The following is a 27,018-nucleotide window of genomic DNA, read 5'->3' on the forward strand; positions in this document are numbered from 1 at the left end:
AACTTCTGTGGTTTGTAACCTGTATTTGTCAATCTGCTGTGCTTCACAACTGTAGCAAGCTATTTTGATGTGTTCAGAGGCGTGTTTCTGAAAGCAGTTGATGTGCAGCTTAAAAAATTCAAAGTCTTCATAATTGTCAGTAATAGGTACTTCTCTGTGTCATTTTCTACTTTAGTGTCTCTTGCTTGTTTGAAGCATGTGTGTACCTTGGTTCAAAATCTAGGTCGCTACTTACTGCATACATTTGAGTATCTTTTGTTTATCTAAGTTTTGCTTGTCACACCCTGTGTACCTTCCCATGTGCAGGTGGAAGAGTACCAAAATTATTTATGCTGTCCTCTTTACTAAAATCAAACAACAAACAAAATAAACCCTCTATTCTGCTTTGTACACCTAGTAGTTCCTGTGTTGGTGTTAAGGTAAGTTATGTTACTTTTGTTGGTCATTCCTTTCACCATGATACTTCTCAGCACACCTCTGGCAGTTAATTATGTGAGTATTGATGATTTGTTTAGGAACTCCTGACAATAGTAAATAATATTATGCCTGAATGCTGCTTGCCTGTTGAAATGTGGTCAGTTCTTAGATGAGGGTCAGACTTCTCCAAGCTCTATGTGCTTGTTTGGAGGGGGTGTGGTTTTGAGAATTAATAGTAGAGTTCAGGCTAAGTTATTAGCAGAGATATTTGTATAAGGCTGAAGAGTGTCTGTTATGATGCAGGTTTTTTTAAAATGCACAATCTGAAGCTCTTTTTAATGTGTTCATAGTCAAGGAATGAAAAAAGAAGCACTTAAATTTCAGATAAGTTTAGAATTCTTGGATGTGTGTGGCTGTGTTGGCTGTCTGGAGCACATATGCTCTAGCATTGATTTTAATGTTTAAATTGTTTCTTTGGATAAAATAAAGTAGGCTGAGGTGATTTTTAAAATAGCAATTGTAAAGGTGCCAAGGACTTTTAAGTGCAGCTTACTTTAGCAGAAACTTGGGAAATTTATTCAATCTGTCTCTCTAGAAAAGAAATGTAGTTCTTAGACAGCTTTCTCATATTAACCTTACTGGCTTGCAAAAGAAATCTGCACCAGAAAATGTCTGTTTCACGTTAAGAATACTGGATAGGTTGGTTGCTTTTAAAATCAAGATTGGTTTAAAATTACATCTTTGTGTGTTTAATTCTTCTTTTTCTTCCACTTTACTCCGTGTAATCCATAGGCTGTCAAACACCAGCAGAGGAAAGATGAAAAACTTATAAAAGTCTGTTGTAGAAAAGAGCTGTCAGATGTTGGTTATAATTAATGATTAATACCAGGATGTCTCTCTTTATTTTTCTCTCTTGTTTCTAATATTAATTACTTATTGTCATGAGCACAAGAAAAAGTGATAGGATGCTGTCTGCAAGACCTTTTCTTCTACAGCATGTCAGTATGGTGAACTTTGTTTGTGCTTGGTGTACTTTGTGCTTTTTTCAGGAGATAATGGAATACAGTGTGTATGCTACTATGTTCACAAATCATCAATGATAAATTTTTTGTTGTTTGTTTGAACTTCACCAAAGACAAGAGGAAATTTCTGATCTGGTGGTGTTTCCCCACATACTCATGTAGAGCAGTTCATCTAATGGGGAGCTTTTGAGCAACCCTTGGTTTGCCTGACATAGTAAATGAAATAATAAAATGAGACTGGCAGAGTTGCCTTTGCTTTGGCGATGGGATAGATGAGCATGTGTGTCTGACAGGATAGCACTATATGAAGACCTAAAATTTAGAGTATAAAATGTCCAAGATCTGCTTCCCCCACCTCTCCTTCTGAACTGTGCCAGCATTGCACTATTGTTGTCTTTGTAGCTGATGCAATGGTATTGTACGGTTTTACCAATTTGTTTCCCATGGCAATGTCTCATTTCAAGCTGTTTGGATGAGATAAGAGTGGCTTCCTATGAAACCTAGGGAGCCAAAGAATTAAGAAAGAATTTAAAACTCTGATAAACTTCTTTCTTTCCCATTCTGCTGCTTGTGTTTTGAACTGGGAGTCAGGAAGGAATAAACCATACAAATTAGTTTGTTGCATAGACATCAAAGACCTGATATAAGAATAAATGTTTCCATATGATTACCTATGAAACTCATAACTAGAAAGAAAATTATTAGAAAAAGTTTTGCTCGGGAGTGTTGAATTGAAAAAAAAAAAGGCGTTGACCTTTGTACATTTCTCCCAGAGCTTATTATTTAGTACTCCTTTTATTAAAACTTCTGCATGTTTTTGCATATTCAAGAATTATCACCTGTGTTTTTCATCATATTCCTGCCTCATTTCTTTCTTACTATTTGTGGTTTTTTTTATTTTTATTTTAAATATCTTTTACAAGGAAAAGTCTTTATTAGGCACAAATTTTACTCTCCTCTTATGCTTCTGTCATTCTGAAGGTTTTTACAGTGGGAGATATTCCACAGTTCAATGAGTTGCAATTCTTAGCTGTATTCTATGGTTTCTGCTTGTCTTAATAATAGCATTTTTCTTTCCCCTTGGTTATTTACAATAGTAAAATGAGACTGAGTTTCAGCCATGAAGTCTTTCCTTTTGCAACAACGTGTGAGGAGACTGCAGCCTCTCCCTGCAGCGGGCAGTAAGGGAATAGGCACACCTGATACCACTGTATGGCCATCAGCCTGGATGGTATGTCCTGATTTACACCTGCAGCAAGTCTATGAGGCTGTAAACCAAGAATTTCATAGCTGGTATTTCTGCAGAGCTGGGCTAGCAAATTTTGCCAGCTTCTTAGTACATTCTGACTTGGAAAATCTTAGTACCAGAGCAGAGGTCTTTGTGTCTGTGTAAGAGAAGGCCTCCTCCGTAGTTGATATGGTTTGAAGCTGGCTCCCTGCCAAGTCTCCAAACCTTACCACAAGAAGTACCCCCCCCCCCCAAACCTCAGGGAGAAGGGGAAAAAAACCCAAGAGAACCGAAATGAGAGAGAGACAGCTAAAGCAATATATATATATATTTACACTTATATTACAATTACTTCCTTGATTACAAACTGGTCACCAAGGAAGGCCCAGACTAAACTACCACAGTAGTGAAGGCATAGTGAGATGTATGCATTGAAGAAAACGTCCCCCCTTACACTGGATGAGCCGAATAACCCCTTATTCTCCTTAGCTTGGGTGGGGGTCCAGCACCTCCAGGAAAGAGTGTAGAATAGGCTTCTAGAAGTGAGTTACTGTGGCAACGGACAGTGTGTGAGCAGCAGCTGCTTCAACAAAATTGCCTTTGGGAAGGTTTTGTGGGAAGTTTGGGTTTTCTTTCACATTACCTTTATTGTGGTATGTGAAATGGTGGTGCATTTTCCATGGCCTGGAAGCAAAAACAAGTGGCAAGAATGAGTTTGTGGAGAGTTTCCTATTGAGCAGAACGATTAAACAAGGAGCCTGTGTGAGTATGAAGATATTGCTAATACCATTAAAAACTTAGTATAGGAGGGCCTTGCTGAGTTACCAAAAATGAAGCAGAAATAAGACCTCTTGGATTTCTAGTTATGTGTTCTAGTTATCAACACAAGAAAAACAAGATGATTTTAGGGACCAACTACTTCAAAATGTTTCTTTGCAAAAACAGATAAGCTTTTGCAAATTAACAACCCTTTCACCTTTGTTCCCAAACTGCCCCCCTTTTAGTTATGCTATTAAGATGCTTGCCAAAGGCACTCATTTCTGTTTTCTTACTTCTCCCACTTCTACTCTGCAACCCAATTCATCTGGAACTGGTAATTTGTCCACTTCTCACACTTTTAATTGCCTAACTATCTGTTCCACTGCAGTGATAAAGTCTTCAAACATCTTCTCCCAGCATCCCCCAGCCTGAAAGAAAGTATTGTGAGCGTTTTACAGCTGTGTGGTCTGCTTTGATGCTTCTTTGTGAATCCAAATTACAGCTAGTCTTATGAGATGTTATGTGAGATGGTAAGGAAAGTGCATGGTCCCTCTTAGTCATACTTAGACTCCATCTCCTCTCAGTGGAAGTTAATCTTGTGCCTTGGGAGCATACTGGCACTTCATTAGGTTTGTCCTCATGACTGTAGCCTCTGAAAATGCAAGGGTAGGGAAATGTTGCTAGATGCCCTAAAGACACAGGAAGGTTCATTGCAGTTGTTCAAGTGATGCCAGGGTTCCTGCACCTGTGTGACATAAGAAAAGATACTTTGATCCTCCTGTGGCTTCATAGCCTGCCTTCACCCCTTGAAATTAGAGCTACTGCCTTCAAGTTTAAAGAAGCTTTTATTCAGGGGGATCTGATTCAGAGCAAACTGATGTATCAGTTCTCTATTTTACTTTTCTGGGTGTTTTAAATGTTCTTTAATAAGGACAGTGGTTACAGAACCCATAACAATGTGCGTTTATAGAGTGGAATTAGAGCTTGTCCATGAGGTCATGCTTTTCCAAATTGTCCTGAAAAGTAAGTGAGAGTTCCTGTACATAAAATGCTGTTACAGAGGGACTGCTGCTCTGAGGGGCAGAATAACTATTTTCACTTAGAGAAAGTCCGCAACTACTGAAGCTGATCCTAACTCTACCCAGTGAAGCTCTCTGATTTCATTAGATGACTGGTGGGGAGGGTGGTTTTTGTTCTTCTTTTTAAAATACCAACATATCTAGTTATATTTTCTCTGTATTGATCTGTCTTTGAGCCACTAAGTAAAATACGCCTCTGTTTGGTATGTTACACCTGTTTGTGTCTAAAAAATGAACTGCAAATAAAACTATCATTTCCACAAAGGCCATACTGCTTAAGCAATCTGAACATATGTACATGCATTGCACTTCTGTCTGTCATCAGAAGCAAGACAGATTTTAAGAACTAGCAATGAGAGAAAGTGATAATGCTCTAGTCTCCCTCTTACAACTTTTTATAAACCTCTGCTTCCAGAAACTAATGCCTTTGCAAACATGTGGCTGCTAGAAATGTATTAAAAACTTAATTGTTTGTAATGGTGTAGCCCCAAAAGATAAGTATGTAGTGTTACTTGTTCAGAAAAAAAAAAGAAAAATTTTCCTTATCCTCTGGGAAATTTTTCAGGAAGCTTTTTTTAAATGGCGTTTTGCAATAAGCATTTGTGTGTGTTTCTGTCTGATAGCCTGGAATACTGTGGAATCTTGGGTGTAGTTAGATATCTTATCAGTGGACAAACCATGTTTTCTTCTGGTGTCTAAAGTAGTGATATTAGGTATAACAACTGTGATATTTCTGTGGAATATGTTTGAAAAATGCAGAGCACATCAGTTTAACTGTCTGATATGGTTTGAAGCTGGCTCCCTGCCAAGTCTCCAAACCTTACCACCAGAGGTCCGTTCCACCCCCCCAAAAAAAAACCTCAGGGAGAAGAGGGAGAAAAAAAAACTAAGAAAACCCGAAACGAGAGAGAGACAACCAAAGTGAGATATATAAATATATTTACACTTATATACAATTAAAATATACAATTTCACAAGGGAAAGGGAAGGGGGAAGGGAACAAAACTAAACTAAAATATATACATATATATATATATATATATATATATATATATCCCAATTAGGGACCCAATATCTAACAACTAAAAGAGTTAGCAAAGAAAATAGCTCACTACTCTCCTGGGACAACCGAGAGTTGCTCCGGAACGATCGCCAGCAACCTCTGTCTCCCAAGGTCGGCAAGGCCCAACCAGGCCTCGCTCCCCAACACGGCAGACTCAACAGCAGGGAACCTGCACCTCCAAGCCGCCGGAAGGAAAGAGGACGAAGGCCTCTCCTCCTTTCTTCTTATAATCTGGCTTACGTAAAAATCGTAGGGAATACTGGGTAAATCTGGACCCTTCCTTGGTTACAAACAGGTCACCAAGGAAGGCCTAGCCCAAACCACCACACTGTCTAGGTCTGTATTCAGACCTATAGTAATAGACAGTTTCTTTAGAGAAAATATTATTAATTTTTTTTGCGTAACTGATAGTTTAATCTGCAGATTTTCAAATGAAAAAGCCATTTCAAAAAAGCAATAAAGTAATCATATTAGATTCTATAGCATTAGAACAACTTACAAAAATCTTATTGTGTGGGTGGGTGGTTTTGATTGATTTTGGTTGCTTTTTTTTTCTTTTTTTTTTCCTCCCCATAACCAGTAGGCCAGACAAGAAGCATGCTATTGACAAATGGGCATTTTAGGATGATGCTACTACCCACTTATGTCAAGCCATCTTCAAAAGTTATCCATTTACACTTAAACTTGTTTATGTGATATTTATACCCGCACTGTAGCGATATAGATATGCTAATTTGCCACATAGATTTTGTCAATTCAAATTGTGCAAAATGAACATGCTGCAATATATTTTGACCTAATGAACCTTCTAATGAACAAATTGAAGTGTAAATGGATAACTTTTGAAGATGGCTTGACATAAGTGGGTAGTAGCATCATCCTAAACTTAGATTAAATTAGCACATGAAGTGTAATTTTAATGTGTGCTTTTATCTCCAGTAGCACAATAATAAAGGGTGACAATGAGGTAACACTTGTCTGTGTTTCCTGTTCTCAGAAACCAGTCTCCAGCTGCAAGTCAGGTCTGGTTTTTTTAAGCTATATTCTGTATATATTTTTATTAATTATTCCTTGTCTATAGAGTGTCTTTGTGTTGATCACCTTCATGCTAGCAACAAAACTTGCAGTGGTGTTTCTGCTCCATGCTGGGTGCCTGGTAAAGCTAAGTAGTTTCCTGAGCATGAATCCTATTGTTAGGGCTGCAAATGAACTTCTGTCCTGACTTCTTTATGATGGTATTTGTGGGATTCCTGTTATTGGACCTTTGGTTTTGTTGTTTTAGTATGAATAGTAAAGCTCATAAATGGTAACGTAATGGAAAGCAGGCATGGGAAAGTTTTAACTACAGCAGCATTTAAGCTTGTAATGTAATTGGAATAAATATTCATGACCAACTTCTTTCCCATTTGCACAGCTTTACCCAATAGCATGCATATATAATTTGACTTTCACTTCTCAGATGGCTCTAGCTTTTAATTTCATTCTTTGTAATGGCTGTTTCACAGCATTTGGCTTGCAGGGCACGTGGGTGGAGTACATTTAATGCTGATAACTAGAAGCAAAGTAGTCTGAGGTTTAAAATAAGAGTGATTAATGCTTTCTTTTCTACATGGGAGACTTTGTTCAGTAGCCTTACATTACAGAGTGTGAGAGGAATTGCTACCACAGACTTGATGAGGTGCTCATCCTGTGAAGTCAAAATAGTTTTGAGAGTGTAAAAATAAAACCTTTTTATATAATATACATAATTGCATCTAGCCAAAATTAATATAGTTTTAATTTACTGCACTCTGAAAATTGCCCGTATCACTTAAATTACTAAAGAACAAGTATTCAACTTGCCTGCCTTTGAAATTTTGAAATGGCACCTTCAACTTTTAGGTAAATTTCTCTTTCAGATGAGCAATAACGGATGATATTTTTCTAATGCTTTGTTTATGTTGTAGGATTTGATGCTGTTTTGCCATTTTTAAATGTTTGTAGCTAGAAGATCAGATGTTTGTTTCTGTATCATTTCAGCAAGAGTCGCATTTAAACTGGGTAATGGAAGATGTAATTTACAAATACATCCATTGTAAAGGGAGTATGGTGTGTTTGAATCAGTGGAACGCCAACCATCTTACCCTGAAACTGCTTTCCTAACTCTGGTTATGAAGCGTGTAAAAGACTAAATCTCTGTAAAAAAGATGACATGGAGACTCTCAAACTCTTGACTTGTCTGCTTCTTCCACCTAGCTATGAATAGGTATGACAAAGCTGCCAGTAAATGTGAGGAAAATCATGTGAACTCCAAACAAAGATTCTTGGTGCTCCAGTTTAAATCTGAATCCTAGAAAGCTCACTTCAATAATGAAAGTCATCTGTGGAACTAGGCCAGGTAGGGGTTACTGTATTCCAGGCAGCTATCAGTAAGACAAGAGGGCTCGGTCTTAAGCTCTGCCAGGGGAGGTTTAGGTTGGATATTAGGAAGAAATTCTTTGCAGAGAGGATATTCAGACGTTGGAATGGGCTGCCCAGGGAAGTGGTGGATTCTCTATCCCTGGAGGTTTTTAAGATGAGACTGGATGTGGCATCAGTGCCATGGTCTGGGAACCACGACGAGGTTGGGTCAAGGTTTGGACTTGATGATCTCAGAGGTCCTTTCCAACCCAGCTGATTCTATGACTGAGTGAAGTTGTTCTGCTGAAATTGCTCCAGTTGACAGAGGTGGTTATATGGCAGTGGTGAAGACTTGGAATGCATTTGTGATTGATGCAGTGATTATGTGGGACTGGTCTACCTTTCTCTGTCCCTCTGGCAGCTTTTCTTGTAATGAGACTGGGTCACTTTCTCTTCTTGATGGATTTATGGCTATTACACTTTTAAAATATCCGCTGGATGAATGGGTGCAGGGTGATTTGCAGGAGTGGACTTCTAGATAAAAATCAAAAGAAGTACATTACCTATTTAGCTCTGTGGATCCAGCCTTACTTGCAAAGAAAATCACTTGAAAACAGTGTAAGTAATGCAATACTTTGCCTGAAATTGTTCTGTGATGGTTTCAGACCTTGCAATAGAGATGTCAGTCTTCATCAAACAAAATACAGTTTAAAAATATCTTTGAATTAACTATATTTCCACATGATCTGCTGTTGAGGGTGGTATGTTCTGTGGTTTGTGGTTTTTTGGGGGGTTTTTTGTTTGTTTTTTGTCTATACCCTCAGAATATGTTGGTGTAAATGCCATTTATTTTTTGTATACTTTCTTGTCTGTGGATTTTATTACCAAAATGTTGTATGCCTCAGCACAATGTGTTGCTTTGTGATTAAGGCAACAATTCACAATAATATCGGGTACATTATCCAGTCTAAATTAGAAGTGTGTGTTGACTACCAATGAGATTAATAATAGGCACCAGGGAAAACCATACTACTGAGAATATAATTCTTTTAAGTGTTTCGGTATGTTCAGTTGGAAATATATAATAATGGAGAGTGATGCTGGGGGGAAATTCCAGTGAAAATAAGTGCTCCTAAAATGTGTTTTTCACTCTTCCCACTACCTGACAAATAGAGAGCAATTTTCATTATTTGTATGCAGTTCTAGTGGTGCTTATGAAAGAGGACTGTGGGCTCTGTGATCTTGCCTCTAGTATCAATCAAATGTCCTCTAGGGAAGTCCAGGGGAATGCAGCAAGCTTTGTGTTTAGTTAAGCAACACATTCCCACTCTCTTAATTCCTGATCTTACTGTCTGATGGGAGGATCTGGAGGAAAAAAATAGTAGATTAAAATCTTGAGATCTGAATAGGTCATCTGTTCAGATATGTACACTAACCATCAACTCATGCTTGTGAATAGTTAAGTCACTTAGCAATCTGAGTCTCTGCTTTAGTGAGAATAAACAGAGTAAATTACAAACACAGTAGGTCATTTGTCTTTCAAAGAATAGTGAAATCGTTCATAGCAATTTGTAGCAGTAGTCTGGTTTTTGCCTTTTACATTCATAACTCTTTGTGGTTAGCATTATTACTACTAATGACATTTTCATAATCATCAGCCTCTGATAGTTCACCAGCATTTCAACAGTTGCACAGTGTTCCTGGAATAAACTGGAAACAAAAAGTGTGAGATTTTTATAATTTACTTTCTGGTAGAGATAAACATGTTACTTTAGAGGAATAAGCATGAGATGTTCTACATCAAAATGCATATTCTAATACTAAAAAAAATATGACTCTTGTCATACCATACTGAAGTAGTAAAACTGCAGTGGGCTGTAATAAAAACTAAATAAGAACGATCTGGATTCAGTCTAAGAGACCAACAAAAAGGAAAAGCACATTTCCGAACACAAAACCAGAGGGAACATAATTAAGCTTGAAGTTGATGAAAGCATAAAAAGTAAAATAGAAATAGGTTTGCTGTGATGTTTTGATTTTTTTTTTCATCCCATACCTGACACATTCTATGAATATAAGGAGTAGTAGCTCTTTGTTATGTGTTTTAGGGAAACTCCTAAATGTTGAGGAGTTTTTGACTTGGCTTTGAAAATGTTTGCAAGCTTCTCAAATTGTTGAGTTGTGTGTTTATGCTGATGCATTGAAAGGAATCTTATGGCTTGTTTCATAAGAAGAAATTTGTGATTCAATAAATAAAAGCATTCCATAAATGTAATCCATGCTGCAGATCTGGTAAGTCAGGATGTTGCAGTGATTGTTACTGAATTGGCAGCATGGTGAGCTGTGATAACCACAATCCTTTCAGTTTTCAAAAGGTTGCATTTGTAGTGATGTTAATCACTCCTACAGAAACTGGAAGAAGTGTTGTTTGCATCAGGGGCTGGCATTTGTATTTATGAGTTAATACCTTATACTGTGCCCTGTCTTCATCTTAGAAATAATTCTGCTTTTTGTGAGATTTGTTATCTCATAAATAGAGGAAAACAGGAGAAGCATTTGCTTTATGAACATTACTTCTGCAAAATTACCATTACAAGCTGAACATATTCACAATATTCCATAGTGACATAAAACATCAAGACCGCAGACTGTCTTTTGAAGCCAGCTGTGATAAACAAACTGTGCATTAGTCTTTATAAGAGGAAGAAATGATGAGACAAACTTATTTTACAACTCTAATATGCTAAGAAACTTCTTTAAAGCAAGGAAAAGGGAAAACAGAGCTAAGATTTTTTTTTTTTAACAATATCTGTTTGTTTGTTTTTATTTTTTAGAAAGTTGGGGGAGAGGAAAATTAAGCTTTAAATGCTTACTAAATACTATTGTGTCTACCTGTCATGCAGCTAATAGCAAAAGTAAGGCAATGTTACTTAAATCAGGAATTGTTTTGGATGGAGTACAGCAAATCAGACTGTAAGGGGGATATGGTAATCTAGATCTGTAGGAATTAATTCTTCAAAGCAAGGACGGGGTGTGGAGAGCTGAAGCCCACTCAAAGCTTCTGTTTATCTGGTTTTTTTCAGACGCTCTCTGCTGCCAGACGCTCTCTGTCTTACAGAGGCTAATTTAGCATTTTTTAAGTGCTTTTGTAGAAGCATAATTGTTTAATCCATCTTCAGACTCTCCCAGTTTTGCTATACACTCAATGCGTGACAATACTGTAGTATGAAAATTGAGATGCAATATATGCAAGGAAGGACAGAATGAATTTGATATCTTCTGTTATGGTTTAGTTTGGATTTTTCATAGAACATCACCTGCAGGCTGCATAACCTCAGATAACGGGAGAAACAACCTGTGGTTTTTTTATTTTTATTGTAGTAATCTTCCTTTGCAAGAATGAGAGCCTGGAATAACTCCTATAGACCAAAACATCAAGCAAAAGTTCTTGTGGTTTCTCTTTGTTAGTTTACATATGCCAGAAGTCCCTTGTCAGGCATAAAATAGTAAAAGCTATCTGAGAAAGTTCATTTTGGTATTTGTTTATTTTGTCACTGGCTAAATCCTATTGAATTTTACTAGTTGGGGCATAAATCTGTTTATAAGGAATCAGAAACAGAAGAAAGATAATATTATAGAAAGTGTATCAGTTTGGCCTGGCTCTCCCACCAAGTCCAAGCTGTCTTCTCTCCCCTAGCGATGGAAAAAAACGAACCACAGGAAAAAAACCTGAAAGAAGTCTGAACAAAATGGGATTCTATCAAATATATATATATTTAACAAATATTTACGATTATATATACAATTTGAATATATTATACACAATAGCGAGCTCCCGAGGGGGAAAAGGGAAAAGGGAGGGGGAAACAGGGATAAAAGAACTAAAACCAAATATCTTCTAAATATACACCTTCAATAGAGAGCTAGCGAATAAATATAAAAACTAATTAAATACTTCCCTGAGCGGGACAGCAGAGCTGTGCAAGGCAGCAGCCAACTCCCCCCATGCCTCCCGGAGAGACTGGAGATAATGGCAGGTCAGAGCAGGCAGGCTTTGGCCTATACAAGCAAAACCATCTGCGAGAGGGACCTGTTGTCTTCAGCCACCGGAAGAGCGAAGAGAGTGAACTCTCTTATCCGCGCCTCTTTATATGTTGTGTTACGGAAAGGGATGATATGGAATACTTCCTTAGATTCTGACCCTATTGCTAAGGAAGGCCTAAAAAATCGAAGATATCAACCCACTACAGAAGGCCATCTTTTTCAATTATGCAGCAATACTTGCTTTACACTTGACTCAATACCAGGAGCAAAAGTCTGACCTATGGCAACTGCAATAAGCCCCACTTGAATTATAATCAATTTTCAGGATAAGTTCTTTTGATCAAGTTGTCTTAGAATCTATAGTGAGCTTTGCTGCTCAGGACCTCTGTATGACAGTCTTTTTTTTTTTTTTTTTTTTTTTTTAATGACTGTGACTTGGCAAACAACTCATCCTGTGAGCCACAAGTTGTTTGCTACTATTCATGCAGATGAACATCCCTCAGAGAAGCACCCGCCCCTTTTGCTTTTATGGTCATGAAGCTCAAAGGATAGTCCTAATGCATATTTATTGTTTTATTCTACTAGGTGAGGTGTTTAGGAGGATATATGGTCATCTGGACAATTAACTCCTCCTTTCAGAGGAGTTAATTCAGCAATGAATCTGACATGCAGTGTGTCTGTCTTGTGGTTTTTGATCTCCTCTCCAAGAAACTTGTTCTGTGTATTCACAGTGATTTACATAGATAATAAATAGCTGTGAGTAATTTTGTAAAATGACTGGTCAATAGCTGTAGGAACAAGCAGGCCTAATGGCAAAGCCTGGCATTTCTCGCATGCTCACAGTTTTGTCTTCAGCCCAGCTAAAATCAGTCTTTAGCTAGTTGAAGACTAAGTTCTTATAAAAATGATTTATCTGAGAATGACCAAATAATTAATTTTCTATGGTAAGGTCAATAACCTGAATACAAACTAGTTCTTAAAACTCTCCCAAGTACAAGAATCTTGGATTTACATTTGAAAAGAAATTTGAAATTTCTTTAAGTCTTCACCTCTTTAAAGTATTTTAATATCTTCTATCCATCATTATAGGTTTTGAGAGACAGATGTCAGGCAAAGTTTTAAAACCAGTTCTCTCTTTAGGTAAATAATTTCATGCGGCTCGACTGCAGAACGTTTGTTAAATATCTTAGAAAGAGAAGAAATATGATATTTCAGAGGAGTTTCTAGATTATTGTGAATAACAGCGGGTGTTTCCTGAGATGAAATAAACTGGTGAATTGCATTTTAAAATTATAAAACTTTAACAAAATTTTTACAGCAAATTCATGATCCTTTGGGTTGGTTTAAACATTCCAAATTAGGTGAAAATAGTCACAGAAGCCCAGCTGTAGAAGAGGATGCAGTAAGCCGTGCTCATGCTGGGCAAGACATTCTTTAATTTATATGCAGGGGTTTTGCTGTTTTATTTTTAACAAAGACTTTGTTCCCTAGGTTGAAAGGAAAAACATTCAGGTACATTTAAAGAATACTGTGTTACAAGGCCTTATAAATGCTTACTTTATTAAAAAACAAACTAACTACCACAAACACCCTTTGCCTTTTAAAAAATAAGTGTGGAATAGTTTGGCACGTGTCTCACATAGTGGTAGTATAAAATGAACTTTGGATTTGCAGCCCTTATTGGCGCTTTCAAGATGAAAACGAGAGGTACCCACCTCATGGATGTGGAGGAAATCTGAAGAATAGCATACAGAAAAAGCTCCTGTTGAGCAAAACGTGTAGGTATTGGATTCCTTTCCTCATGAACTTAACAATTGCTGCTTTCAGGGGCCACAGCTGGCAGAGCCTGAAGTTTAGTCAAATCTCTCTTTGCCCTCTAGCCAGGATACATTAATCTATATGAAGTGGTGAAGGTGGCTGTTGTGGTTTGGACCTTGTTTTCCCCCAGAGGCTAAGAAAAGTGGTAGACCCCAACGGGTGGAAACCCCTGGAAGTTTTGAAGTTCTGTCCAATGGGCGCTCCTGCAGAAATGTAAACATACCACAACCAGACCGGAAGAGATGAGTTGTAGTTTTGGTTGTCGAGGAGTGGTGGCCGTGTTGTAGAGCCACGAGGTAGGGACTCTGAGCCCCTTGGGGCCTCTGGCCCCCTCCCAGCCCCGGCTGGGGGGATTGCAGAGACTTGGAACAGTCTTAGACTGGACTAAGTGTCTGTAGTATGCCGGGAGATGTTTTCTCCATGGGCACAGAGCAGCAGCCAGGACTGACCAGAGAAACAGTGGCAGAGAGCCAGGACTGATAAGAACCTGAACCGGAGGAGCAGCAGAAACAACATGCAGCACTGCAGAGAAGACTCCTGGAAAGGGAGAGAGAGAGAACCAGCAGCTGAGAGACAGAGTTTGGGGTAAGACTGTACCAGCCCCCCAAAACTCCTTTGAGATCCCTCTGAGAAAAGAGGGAGATGGAATCCTATTAAGGAGAAGAGTTTTAGACATGCAGCACCGGAGAGAGAGCGGAGCTGAGAAGCTCAAAAGACGTCCCGGAGCTGGACCGGGGCGGCCAGATGGAATGCGGGGGGAGTTGACCTTGGCTCCCCACCCTTGCACTGCTGCCACGGTGGCAGCCTGAAGGCAGGGCACAGAGGCCCTGCAAGAGATACCAGACTGTCACGAAGACCCCCCTGTGTCTTCGTGATATGACGTGGTGAAACGACCTTGTCTGGGGTTACGAAGCCCACGGAAGACCCCTTTGCTTGTGTCAAGGGGGCCGAGGGAGCTTGAATACCTCCCTCGTGAGTGCTGGCAGAAAGCCAGCTATCAACTGCTGCATGTGAAGACAGACAGAACCTGCTGCCTTAGAAGATGCTGCTGTTTAAGGACTGGAAGGGATCTGTCCTTCTTTCCCTCCTGGACTTTTATTTGGAGGGGAGAAGAGATCTGATCATTGTAAATACTATATGTCATGGTAGAGATAGTTGTGATCATGTGTATAATGTGATATGGTATTTATTTGTACAGTCACTGTAATATATTCCCTTTTCCCCCACTTTGAGTCTGGTGTGTTTTGTCTGGAAAAACCCATCTCACATTGGGTTGAGATGTTGGAGGGGGGATGGAGTTAGGGAATTGGATTTTGGGGCTATCTCAAACCATGACAGTGGCCTAAAGTATCTTTGACTGCCTGCCACTTACCGCCATATTCTGATGTACACGCTAAATTCTGTCTTGCTCTAAACAGAAAGGTTTACAGATTTTGCTTCTTACAGAAGAGTGCTGAAGTACCTAAGCGTACCTTTTCCACCTATTACACCTTTTCACCTCTTTCTCCTCCAGTTGTTAAGCTATAATTTAGCCCCATGCTACCCTTTATCAGCTAACTGATAAAAATGAAACTAAAATTTGAGAAATGGCAAAAAAGTTTCTCTCCTTGCATAGCACAAAAATGACGAGTTCTCAACTTCTTTGTATCAAATGATCCTCTCTGGGCTAAAGCTAAGATGAAACATATTAGTTCTGAAAGCAAATAAAATGAACTAGGCCATAAAAAACTAAAATCTAGCTGTTCTTCCAGGTTGAGCACCCTTTTCATTCCAAAGATTCCCAATGTACAGTTCAGGTCAAAAGAGTAAGAAAAAAAACTTTAACAACTTTTTCCAAATATCGTATCCCATCTAAAAGCAGTTATTTTCCAAGGGTCCACTTCTGACACCCTCTTTTAAGGCCCAACATCCCTTGTTTTTAGACAGTCTAGTTTCTCATGTATTTATCACAACTTTACTACAAGGCATTAGCTATGTACACTTGAATAAATAAGCACCATGTCTGTGTATGGAACTGCTGGAGGGGTCCAGTTATCTTCTTGCATCAAAACAACTATTCACTCCTTAGAGTCTGATGTGGAGGTCACTTGGGAAGCAGAAAATCAGTAGAATTTCTGAAGGAGGCTGTGTGACATTGTTCTCATTAAGACTTCCTATTAATTATTTCTCTAAGCATTTTTAGTTTTAGCTTAATTTTTACACTTTTCTTTATGAAACTGGACTAGAACTTTGAGATACTTTTCTTAGTGTTCTCCATGGGTTTTCTCGGTTTTATCTGTATTCTGTAGTCAGTGTTCTTGTCTATTTCTGTCTGTAAGGCTGGAGCAGTGCTGTAATGTAGCCCAGATTTTCAACCCCCATCCTACTTTATAAAAAGATATCTCTAAGCAAAATAAACATGTATTTCATTAGCACACTATGACAAATATTTATGGTAACCTCTTGGCAACAAATACCTGTGTACAGTATTAGTAAAGCACCAAGTAGTTGACAGTCAGATTGCTCCTCTCATGACAAGGGACCTTGCCTTTAGGACCTAGTGGGAAAGAGAGCTAATGGCAGCCTAGGTCTTTCATGCAAAACTTTTTTTTTTTTTTTTAAATAAGATAATGCACAGGTCTCCTTTTTAAAAAAAAAGAAAGAAATTATCAGGAAAATAAAGACTGAAAACTTGTGGTTGGGCATTTTCTAGGCCTTTCTCCCTGCAAGCCCTGTTTTGCAAGGGACTCATATTCTCCACTTGTACACAGCAATGTCCCTTGGTATTCTCACTGGTTTTTGCTTCAAATACTGATAAATGGCTATCAATGGACTTCTGATACACTTCTTGATTTGATCATCTGGTATCACAAACATCTTCCATTTCATAATGTAGCACAATTGTAACACTTATTAGGATGCAAATTGTCCAGGCCTAGCAACGCACTTACTGGTAACCTTTCTGGTTTTCCCTCTTTACAGTGGAACTCCATGTTAACTGGTACAGGTTTCCGAGCTAGCCAAAGTCAAAGTCATATGGACTCTACATGACAGACTATGCTGTAAAGATATTGCTGTATTAGAAAATAAAGAATGAAGTTGCGTAAGGGACCAAGGAGGAGGAAGGACTCTGAGCTTGAAAAGGCACAGAGGAGCCAGGCAAAGAAATACTTTATGCAAGCAGTTGTCATGGTACAACTTTATCAACGTGCATCTTTTCTCTGATGCGCTAATACGCTAATATCAAACAATGCATTACAGAGATCAAAGACCTCCTCTGTGTGTTTCTTAACAACAGCAAAATCAGCACAAAAAAAATCCAAATCTACCCATGCCAAATAAAATTATGTGAAGCATCTTTTTGGTAGAATTTTTATTCTTTCAAAGCAGTCTGTTGCTCCATGTTCAGGAGGGCAATGCAGTTTCTATAGGCCAAAAATTAAAGTAAGTTACCTTTACTCTTCCTTCTGAAGCTCTTTGTGAAAAAAACGTTTTTTCAGCTTAAATCAACTGCCTTATGTGCATGGAAGCGCAGTAATGCAGACTTTTCCATTCTGTTTTCTGTGTGGGAATTAAAGTTGGCATTTTTTTCTGATGAGAGCAGAAGCATGAGATGGAATCACAAAAAGCAGTTCCTTTTGGTTTCCTTTCCTGGTTTCAAGTGAATCATCACAACTGGTCATGCTTTTTCTACCTTGTTTGCTGCAGTGTTATGTCACACTAAAAATACCGCATCATATATTGTGCTTGCACAATATAAAAACTTTTCATTTTCAATATCATTGAAATTCTATGAGACGTTCATTCTGTTAGAATTCTAAAATGGATATTTCAGTTTTGAGATATTGAAGGAGGATGCTAGGGAAATTAAAAATTTAGGTGCTAGTGTCTACATTTTAATGGAGAAGACTTTATCATAACTAAAGAATGGCTTAAATTTACACTCAATTTTGTCTGTGTACAAAATGTTTTAATTGCTGCCTTCCAGGTGAAACATGAACAATAATTTTATTATTCTCAGTCCTTGTGTTTGAACTGGCAAACTTCATCTCTTAGCAGCAGCTTAAACTTCATATCAACCTATATATGTGTTTCCCTTTCCAGTTCATTAGTTCATTAATGAAGCCCTTGCTTCTTATTGAATTTCCAGTAATATAATGTGAGAAAGCCAAGAAAGCTGTCTGCTGAAGACATTTCTTTTAATGATTTTTTTATTAGTGCAATTGTGCCCCTGCAGAGAATTTATATGGTAAGAAGGCTTTATAGGAAAACCTATCTCATGCCACTGGGCAGGGTAGATAAAGTGCTTAATTGCAATGAGTATTGATTGTTTTTAATTTGTTCCCTGTATGTAAAGAACCAGCTTTCCCTTACATCTGTTAAGGAAGAGAAAAGTGCATGTCCCACCGACTTTAGACTGCTCTCACTGGAGCTGTGCAGGGTGCAAAAGTACAGCAGGGCTCTAGGGTGGGTGATAAGACAGCCAAGATGTCCTTTTGCTCAGATTATCAAATCCCTCAGTTTGAGGGAGAGGTTGATTTGGCATGAAAGGAGAACTTGGTGCTCTGATCTGATTCCAGAGTTACAATCCTTTTAGAGATCTGGTTTGGGGTTGGGTTTTTTCATTTGTCTGTTTTGGTTTTTCTGGTTTTTGTTGGGGTTTTTTTGTTTGTTTGTTTGGGTTTTTTTTAACTTTTAGTCATGACTACAAGTGTTTTCCATGGAAATTCCTGCTTTGGTCCTCTCACCTACTAGATTTTGACTGAGTTAAAACTTCAGCCAATTTCTCTGATGGTTTCTTCCCAGGAAATGTTTCTTCTTGTTTAAGTTGAGCATAATCTGTATTTGAAGAAAAAGTTCCATAATGGCAGTAATAGAAATAAGGATCACATCATTATTTTAATATCTATCATAATTTACTCAGGTTGAGAAGTGAAAGAAGCCTCTCTTTTTTCCCTTCCTTTAAATGTGTGAAATATTTTAATGACTTTATCTATCACAGATGGTGATGCTATGTTTTTTTACACTGTAATTCAGAATTATTTTTATGGATTAATAGTTTTTAAGAAAATATCATAAATACTGGTGATAAACTGTCCTAGTTACAGGGGCTGGTACCAGTTTATCACTATGGGGTTATAACTGAAACTGTGTTCTACACCCTCTATGCCATGTCTGATGGACTGGTAATAAATGCCAGGTAATAGCTGCCAAGGGCGTACCTGACACCTCAGGCTACAAGTTGGGTGATAAAGAAACCCTCAGAGGCAGGAGAGCGTTCTTTTGTTTTCACACCAATGACTCAGCTGTGATAACTCCCCTCCAGAAAGGCATTAACACCTTGGTAGGAAGCCTGAAGGGTCATCTCTGCTAATGGGCCACAATGGGCTAGCATAACAGGCAGCTGCAACACTCACACCATCAAAGAGTCCAAAAATATCCCATGACTCGCAGATTTAAATCACCCATTGTGAAACTCCCCATCTCGGGGGGAGGTACTGGGCGTTCCCACCTGAATTTGAGCATATATAAACTTCGGATTTTGGGATTTCTGGTACCAGTTGTAGGATCCTGAGGAGGATCAGAACTCCAACAGGACTGCGGCTGCCACTCTCGACAAGACCGTGGTCATTACGTCAACAGGACTCTGACCATCATCTGGACCAACAGAATTTAATTTCCTTTTACTTTGCACCCAGGGGGGCCACATGGTGCTCAGCACAGGGGTTGACAAACACCGTTCTGTTCTTGTCCCAGGGTGCAGTTATGCATCTGTCTTTGTGGGTTAAAACCAGTTTTTTCTGTATCATTGTATTGTAATTTTTTTAGTAAATTGTAACTGACTTGTAATCTCTCTTGAGTTGGGTTCATTTCTCCGACCAGTTTACTTTTAAACCAGCACACAAGCCTTCATGCAAGATTTTGTTTTCAGATTTGAGTCAGCTCAAAAAATGTATTTAACAAATAATAAAACCAAAAAGACCACAAACAGCCAGGCTATTTACATCTGAAGCAGCTTAGCTGTTGAACTAATTCCACTACAGGTGCAGAAGGAATTATATATGAAGAACTTCGCAGATTTAGTGGATTCACATAGTGGTATATAGGTACATTGGCCTAAAATGTGCTGACTGTGGTATAAGTGTGATCCTCCCCTGAGATCTGCCATTGCGTGTCCACAGGCTTCAGCTGCAGCAGTGCTCCATTTTCAGCTTGAAGTAACTTTTGCATTGGTTTGACCAGGTAATACAGCCCTTTGAAACTGCTGCACTGTGGGTTCATGCCTACAGCACTTAACGTGTCTATGGAGACTATGGAGACTCTGGTCTTTGAGACCTCTGGCTCCAGTCACATCCTTGACCAGAGGCATAATTCTGAGCAGACGGAGGGTTCAATCAATAAAAGAACTTTCAACATCAAGCTATGTATGAAAAGTCACTTGCACAGTGTAGTAGTAGAGAATAAAAAGCTTGTTATGCTAGTCTTTCCAATGCTGGCCCTCTTGGTCTCTGCAAGGGGTTCATAGGTTCTATTGAAATAGGAAGATGTGAACATCTAATAAAATCAAGGAACAAAATGTTAATGACATTTTATGGAATTCATTAAACTTGGTAATAAACTTTGCATGCAACATCCTCTCTCATCCAGAATGAAATGTTGAAAACACAACTGTCTTTAAATACCCTAATATCCTAGGTGGTGCTAATGAAAACCTCTCTGCTGCAGATGTAGTTATGCCTGCTGGGACGCACTGGGAAGCCGGTGCTAATGGCTAAGTTATGTGCAGCACTGTGTGTTGTTAAAGAACCTGCTTGTCTCTTGGCCTGGCAGCTGCAGTGTATTATTAGTGGGCCTGTTGCCTGGCTTTCCTGGAGCGCAGTAACAGATGATGGAAGAGAAGTGAACTTCTTTCTCTATATCCCAACCACTGACCTTCTATTGCAGGTTAGGGTATTGAGGATCTGTCTTTTCACAGAAAGCAATTTTTTTTAAAAAATCAACAAGCTAGTATTTGATGAATTGCAGACTGAATCCCTGAGTGATCAAAGTGAAAGAACTTTTGGGCAGGATGGAGATGGGCTTGTACTTGTAGCTCATTGCTACTCCTGCACTGTCCAGCAAGTGCAAAAAACAGTATGCACTGTTCTATATAAAAGTGCTGTTGTTTTCCTATTATGCAAATAGCAAACACTGCAAGTTATACAGGCCAAAGAAATTATTTCAATTTACCCCTTGGCATGCTTTGTTCTTTATTTGGTGCTATATGCAATTATTTATATTACTAATAATTTTTAAAAAGGCTACATCCAAATGGTTCTGTATTAAAAGGAAGCTTGAAACAGTGTCAGAATATATGTGCTATACTCTAGTTTGCAGCAGTTCTCTGTCTACCGAAGTTTACCTTCTATCACAATAAGAATATATTACAACATACACTTAATATTGAGCTGAAGGGCTTTCAAGTTTGCAGTTTGAAAATATTGGTTGTGAACAGTTTGGTGCCTAGGAAGCAATTTAACAACAGCATCAGTGCTGTGAAGAGCACCCAATAAATACATGTCAGGATTGCTTATTACATGCTGCTTTTCATAATAAATTAAGAAATAAACTATGTAAGATGGGAGATACCACCCAGCAAGAGCTGATTTCAGAAATGAAGGCTAATGGCTGCCTTTGTATTACTGGGCTTTGTAAACATCATTGTATTTATCTAACAGGTAGCATTCTGCATGTGTGCAGCTTATGTTGAAGGGTGCTGACTAATTGTAAGGAGTTAAACAGCACAGGTGCCCATCTCAAACACTGAAGAGCCTGGAGGTGAAGCCTTACAAGGAGCAGCTGAGGTCACTTGGTTTGTTCAGTCTGGAGGAGAGACCTCATTGTAGTCTTCAACATCCTCCTGAGTGGCAGTGGAGGGGCAGGTGCTGATCTCTTCAGTCTCCACCAGGAGAGGAGGACTCGAGGAAACAGTATGAAGCTGAGTCAGAGGAGGTTTAGACTGGATATAAGAAAAATGGTTTTCACCCATGGGGTGGTTGAGCACTGGAACAGGCTCCCTGGGGCAGTGGTCACAGCACCAAGCCTGACAGAGTTTAAGAAGCATTTGGACAATGCTCTTAAGCACATGCTGTGATTCTTAGGATTTCCTGTGCAGGGCCAGGAGCTGGACTCAGGGGCAGGTCTCAACACTAATGTCTCAATGAAATCTTTGCTCTAGTGTTGCACAGGGCTTGATTGATTGCCTTTTTCTACTCATTAATTTGATTTAAAATAAATAATGTATTCTGCTAATTTAAGCCAGTTGAGTTTTTGGCAATATATGCATACTGAGAAGGAGATTCAGCAGGGCCTTACTTCCTTAGCCTACCTCAGGGTGAGAGGTGAGTTTCTGGGTGAATACAGAAATCCCTAGACTTCTGTGGAAAATATTAAAGTGGGTTTTAGTGGCAGTAAGTGTTTAAAGTCCATGCTGAAAGCTAACCTTTCACTTTTGTTAAGTCATTGAATGCCAGTACATCCTTCTATTAAATTAAGATCTAGACTGACCTAAAACTAGCTTCATAAGGAAAATGCTGGTTTTCTGTGAGCCAGGTCCCATGTTCCCAATGTCTTGACCAATGGGAACATTGTGCACCTAGAAAAAAGGGAGAGATGCATCTGTCTCCTCAGAAGAAGTTGTTAAATTAACTGTAACACTAACTCAGCCATCAGAGTCTTCCAGGCATCAGGTTTTTAGGGACAGTTAACTTTTAACCTGTTGACACCCTTGAGAATTTTAAGAACCATTTTTGAAGTGGGGGAGATTCAGCAGCCTGTCCGATAGTTTGTGCCCTTATTGACTCCTCTCTTGGGATTTGGTAGGAGTTGACTCTGAGGCCAAGATCTATTGATTCTCAAGTGCACGATATGATCAAGCAATAGCTGTCTGGCAGTGTTTAAGGAATATAGGTTACAGAATGTTAAAGCAGTAGATTGTTCAATGAGTAGCTCTGGTTTCTACAGTAGAGGACCAGTAGGATGTAGTACATTTGAGAGTTTTATGGGATATAAAAATAAAATGTTGTGGTTTGTATTATGGACAAAGAGGTTTATCATAACTTCTCTTCCAAGATATAATGCACATCATCTGTTTGCTTAGAAAAGTAAAATTGGGGTGTTGGGGTTTTTTTATCTTGCGTATGGGCTCTTTGGTATTACAGTATTGCATATTTTCTTTGTTTCAGTAATCTTTTTCTATAAATGCCTATCAGAAGATATATTACACTAAAAATTTAAACCCACACAACAATATCTTGTTTCAAATGACACTGTGTTGTAACACCCCAGGCTCTTCTCAAGATCTCATCGAAGTGGTTTTATGTCAGAAAGATACAAGGCTACAAAACCCACCGGATGGATTTATTGAAAGGGCCTTCAGCTCTTTTTATACCTTGAAGCCATGCATGGGAAAAATGCTACGAGGTTTTTCATGGGGTCAAAATAACACACTTTGACTGGCAAATCTGGAAAATAAGGGAACTTGGCAAAAGTTTAAAACAAGCATTCAATCAACATAAAGCATTTCACAAATTGAATGCTTAGCAAAATTAACAAAAAACGTAGCAAATTCCAACTCATCCAAGTTTAAATTACCCAAATATCAAGAAAAGAAAATTAGGAAAAGAAGAAGAAGCAAACAGAGAGAGAAAGAGAATTACAGCTACTGCCTTAGATCCAACATAGAACGATCTGGCAGAAATCCAAGAATGGTAGGGCTGTGAACCATGTGGAGGCCATGTGGTGGTGGTTTTATTTTTTCTGGACTCCTGTGGCCACCCGTACTGCCAGGTGGGCCTTTTGGTCTGCTAGCCATTCAGGACCTGGGTTAGGGGCTCCAGGGGGTGTCGTGGGCTCCTGGTGTGCCAGTGACTGACTGCTGCACCCGTGGCTCTCAAGGAGGCAGGGCTGTGGTGGAGGGGGGTGGGGGCAGAGCATATTTCATCTTGGCAGAACCTGATCTGTCCCCTCTCACACACAGAGTTGTTTGGAGCCAGTAATAACTTTAATAACTTTTTTCAGTCCCTCACATGTAGTAATGCAGAAAAGATTAGAAATGGAAGTTGAGGTTAAATTTGGAAATAGTAATGATTAAAGACAGGCATCAAGGTTTGCTTCAGTGAAAATTGCATTTTAATTGGTTGGATTGATTATTCTTGTCACACATGGAACAGGTATGGTAGTTTGTGAAAAGGTTTTCCCTTTCAAGAGGAGAGAGTTAGGGAAGTGATGCAAGTTACAAAGTGAAATAATGCTATTCATATGGCAGGAGGCTGCATAGTATGTTTCTGATGTACATGGTTGACTCCTTTTCTTATTAAGTCATTAGGGGAGAGTTTCACTGGGACTTACTAGTGCTATATCCAAAAGTGAATTGAAGTGAGGTAGGGTTTTTCTTCTTCAAGTGGTAATACGTGGTTAAAAGCTATAAAAATATAAGCTATTTTTTCTTTGAATTCAGTGCAATAGGGTTTTTCTACGTTCAATTTGAACAGGCTTTTTTTTTCCAGTCAGACTTGTCATCCATTATTCCATTATTTCTTTAAGTCTTTCTTTAATGAAGAATAAAAGATTGGAGAGACAAAACTGGAGTAGATGGGTGTATTTTTTAAGTGTTACACTGTAAATTTCTACTAAGTTCCCCAAAGAGTAGTCATGTGAAATAAAAACTTTTGTCATTGCAATTTTCTTTTGCATATACCCTTTGTTCACTTGTTTTCTTTGCATACAGATGAATGCAATTGTAGATATCTTCCTTTGGAACTTATTGCCTGAATTTCATTCTGAAATGAATTGTGCAGTAGGGAAGTCACTGAAGTGAGAAAATACAGAGAACAGAACAAGAAATGAGAGTAAAATCAAATCCAGCAGAAGAGAAAGATAAATTGGAGCAGAAAGAAGAAAATAAGTGCAAAAACTCCAGTCCTACCTGTTTAGGGAAGGGAAGACTCCAATTTGTTTCCACCAAAGCTGCATATAAACAGAACAGAAAAGCCCCATTATTTTCCTGATTAAAATGAAGTATTGAAATACGGTCTATGCTCCTTAATCTCTGATGAAAACTCAACATGAGTTCTGCTTATTCTCTTAACCACGTCCATTGTTTTAATGGAACTGGAGAGCAAATTAATATTACTTAAACAAAATGTTTCTTATAGCCCACTTCTAACTGCTGCCAAAGATGTTCTATTTTCATATTATTTGCAGTTGCACGATGAGAAGTTCAGAGTGGCTGGGGAGGTGAATGTGTGAGGATTGTAAACTCTGTAAATATGTTGTTACAATGAAGGACGCTATTGGCAATAATCAAATCATATCATATTAAAACACTGAACACTCCATTTAGTACTACAGATATCGATAAGGGAGTCACAAGTTTCCATCTTAGTTGCATGTTTGCTGTATCTTGAGACTCTTGGGTCAGTCAGCAGTGTAGTCCTGTGTCATCAGATGAAGAGGCTGTTATTAATTTTATTTTTTGTTATGAAACAAAAATTATTGTTAAACATCAGGTTTTGTTGTTTAGCTCTTAAAAAAAATTTTATTTTGCCAGAGTGCAGTGTTCAGACCACTTTGATCACTTTGTGCGCTTTTTTTATATTTCTGTTTTGTCTTTATTGAATGTCAGTACTTTACTGATCATAAACTCACCACAGATAATAAGTAGCTCTTTATAATTATACCAGTCAGGCAGTGAACTTCATATTATGGTACAATAGATAATACTAGATGCAAGTAAAGTTTAAAAATGTACTAATTAACTGAATTTTATCATCTTTTTCATGGCTACATGATTCTAAGATGAACTGAGGGAGGGTGACAGGTGAAGGCAGGGTTTGCCATCTGATGGAAAAGAGGGGAGAGGAGAGCAGTAACAGAATGAGAACAAGCGGCTTTGAAAAAGAGATTTCAGATGGATTGGGAAACTGATATGTAATCTTCTGGGATGCTAATATAAAGAAAGCTGGATGCTGCTGCAAAAGAAAGGCAGTGATCCTGGTTGAATGGTTGAGATAAGTGTTCTAAGAGAGCAATACAGATGAAATAATGGAAGCATGTTGGGATAAGAGCAGAAAGGGCAAGGTGCAATTTGAACTGTGTTAACTGGCAAGGGGATTTAAGAGATGGCAATAAAGATTATGAAAATACAGTGTAAATGAGAAAGACAGCAGACAAGGATCATGAGTGCTGAGTGGCTCAAGGGGCTGATTCTTCCTTTAGTCTTCAAAATACAGTTTAAGTGACTTGTTGCTTCACACAATTATTGTCACAAGGAAAGAGAAGCAAAGCTTACTGTATCTGTTACATGGTGTGGGGAAAAGTGAATGTCTAGGCCAACCAGCCTAACTTCCCTGAACAGAAAGATAATAGAATAAATTAGGGGAAAACAGCCCAGTTGTTAGATGTATGAGCCAACTTTGAAATTATTTCCTTTTTGCTGTTCTCTGTCCACCTAAATGACAGTAGACCCCTCCCCAGCTAATCAGCTTTGTTTTGTCAACAATGAAACATGAAAAAAACAACAACAAACCAAGCAAAACCACCCCAATTGTGCTTTCATTAGCAAAATTTCCTAGTGGGAATGTTGAAAACAGGGGATGTGGCACTGCTTTATTAGGTTTTGTTTTGAAACTATGGTACCTGACAGTTTCTAGTCAAAGTAAGAAAATATGTAATTGAAATAGCTGTTAAAAGTCCATTAAAAATTATTTAATTATGCTACCCAGATCTATTACCAGCTGAATCTGATGCTATATTGCTCTGGTTAGGTGTTTGCAGTTGGGGAACTCAGCTTTTTTACAGTTGCTGAAGTAAATTGGCAGAAATTGGAATTAGGAGCATGACAGCTCTGTATAACTTTATAGAACAAATGTTAATATTCAATATACAAAAATTAGTAGTGTTAAATTAGGGAGGTTAGAAGATTGTATGAGCTCTTACAACTAGCTTTTCAAAGTGCTTTTCTCTGATTAGTTTACTAGTGATAATTTACTCTGATATTTTCCCCTCCTTTTCCTAACCTTTCCTTGTCTGCATTTTATCAGGGATTATGTGGAGCATCTGGTGAAGTGTCTGGTGGGTTTATGGTTTTGGTTTCAGGAGGTTTGGTTTTGTTGGAATTTCTTATGTTTGCTTGGGGTGGGGGAGTGTTTTGTTTTTGTTTTCTTGTTCAATGTTTGCTTTTTTTGGTGT

At 38.5% G+C, this 27,018-nt stretch overlaps 1 protein-coding gene across 1 annotated transcript in view; it reads left to right on the forward strand.

Annotated features, from left to right (window-relative positions):
* Nucleotides 1–27,018, forward strand: part of KCNIP1 (potassium voltage-gated channel interacting protein 1) — a 467,950-nt gene that overhangs the window by 927 nt on the left and 440,005 nt on the right. The window lies entirely within an intron of this gene.

This window comes from Pseudopipra pipra, chromosome 15 (assembly GCF_036250125.1).
Source record: "Pseudopipra pipra isolate bDixPip1 chromosome 15, bDixPip1.hap1, whole genome shotgun sequence".
Lineage (NCBI taxonomy): Eukaryota > Metazoa > Chordata > Aves > Passeriformes > Pipridae > Pseudopipra > Pseudopipra pipra.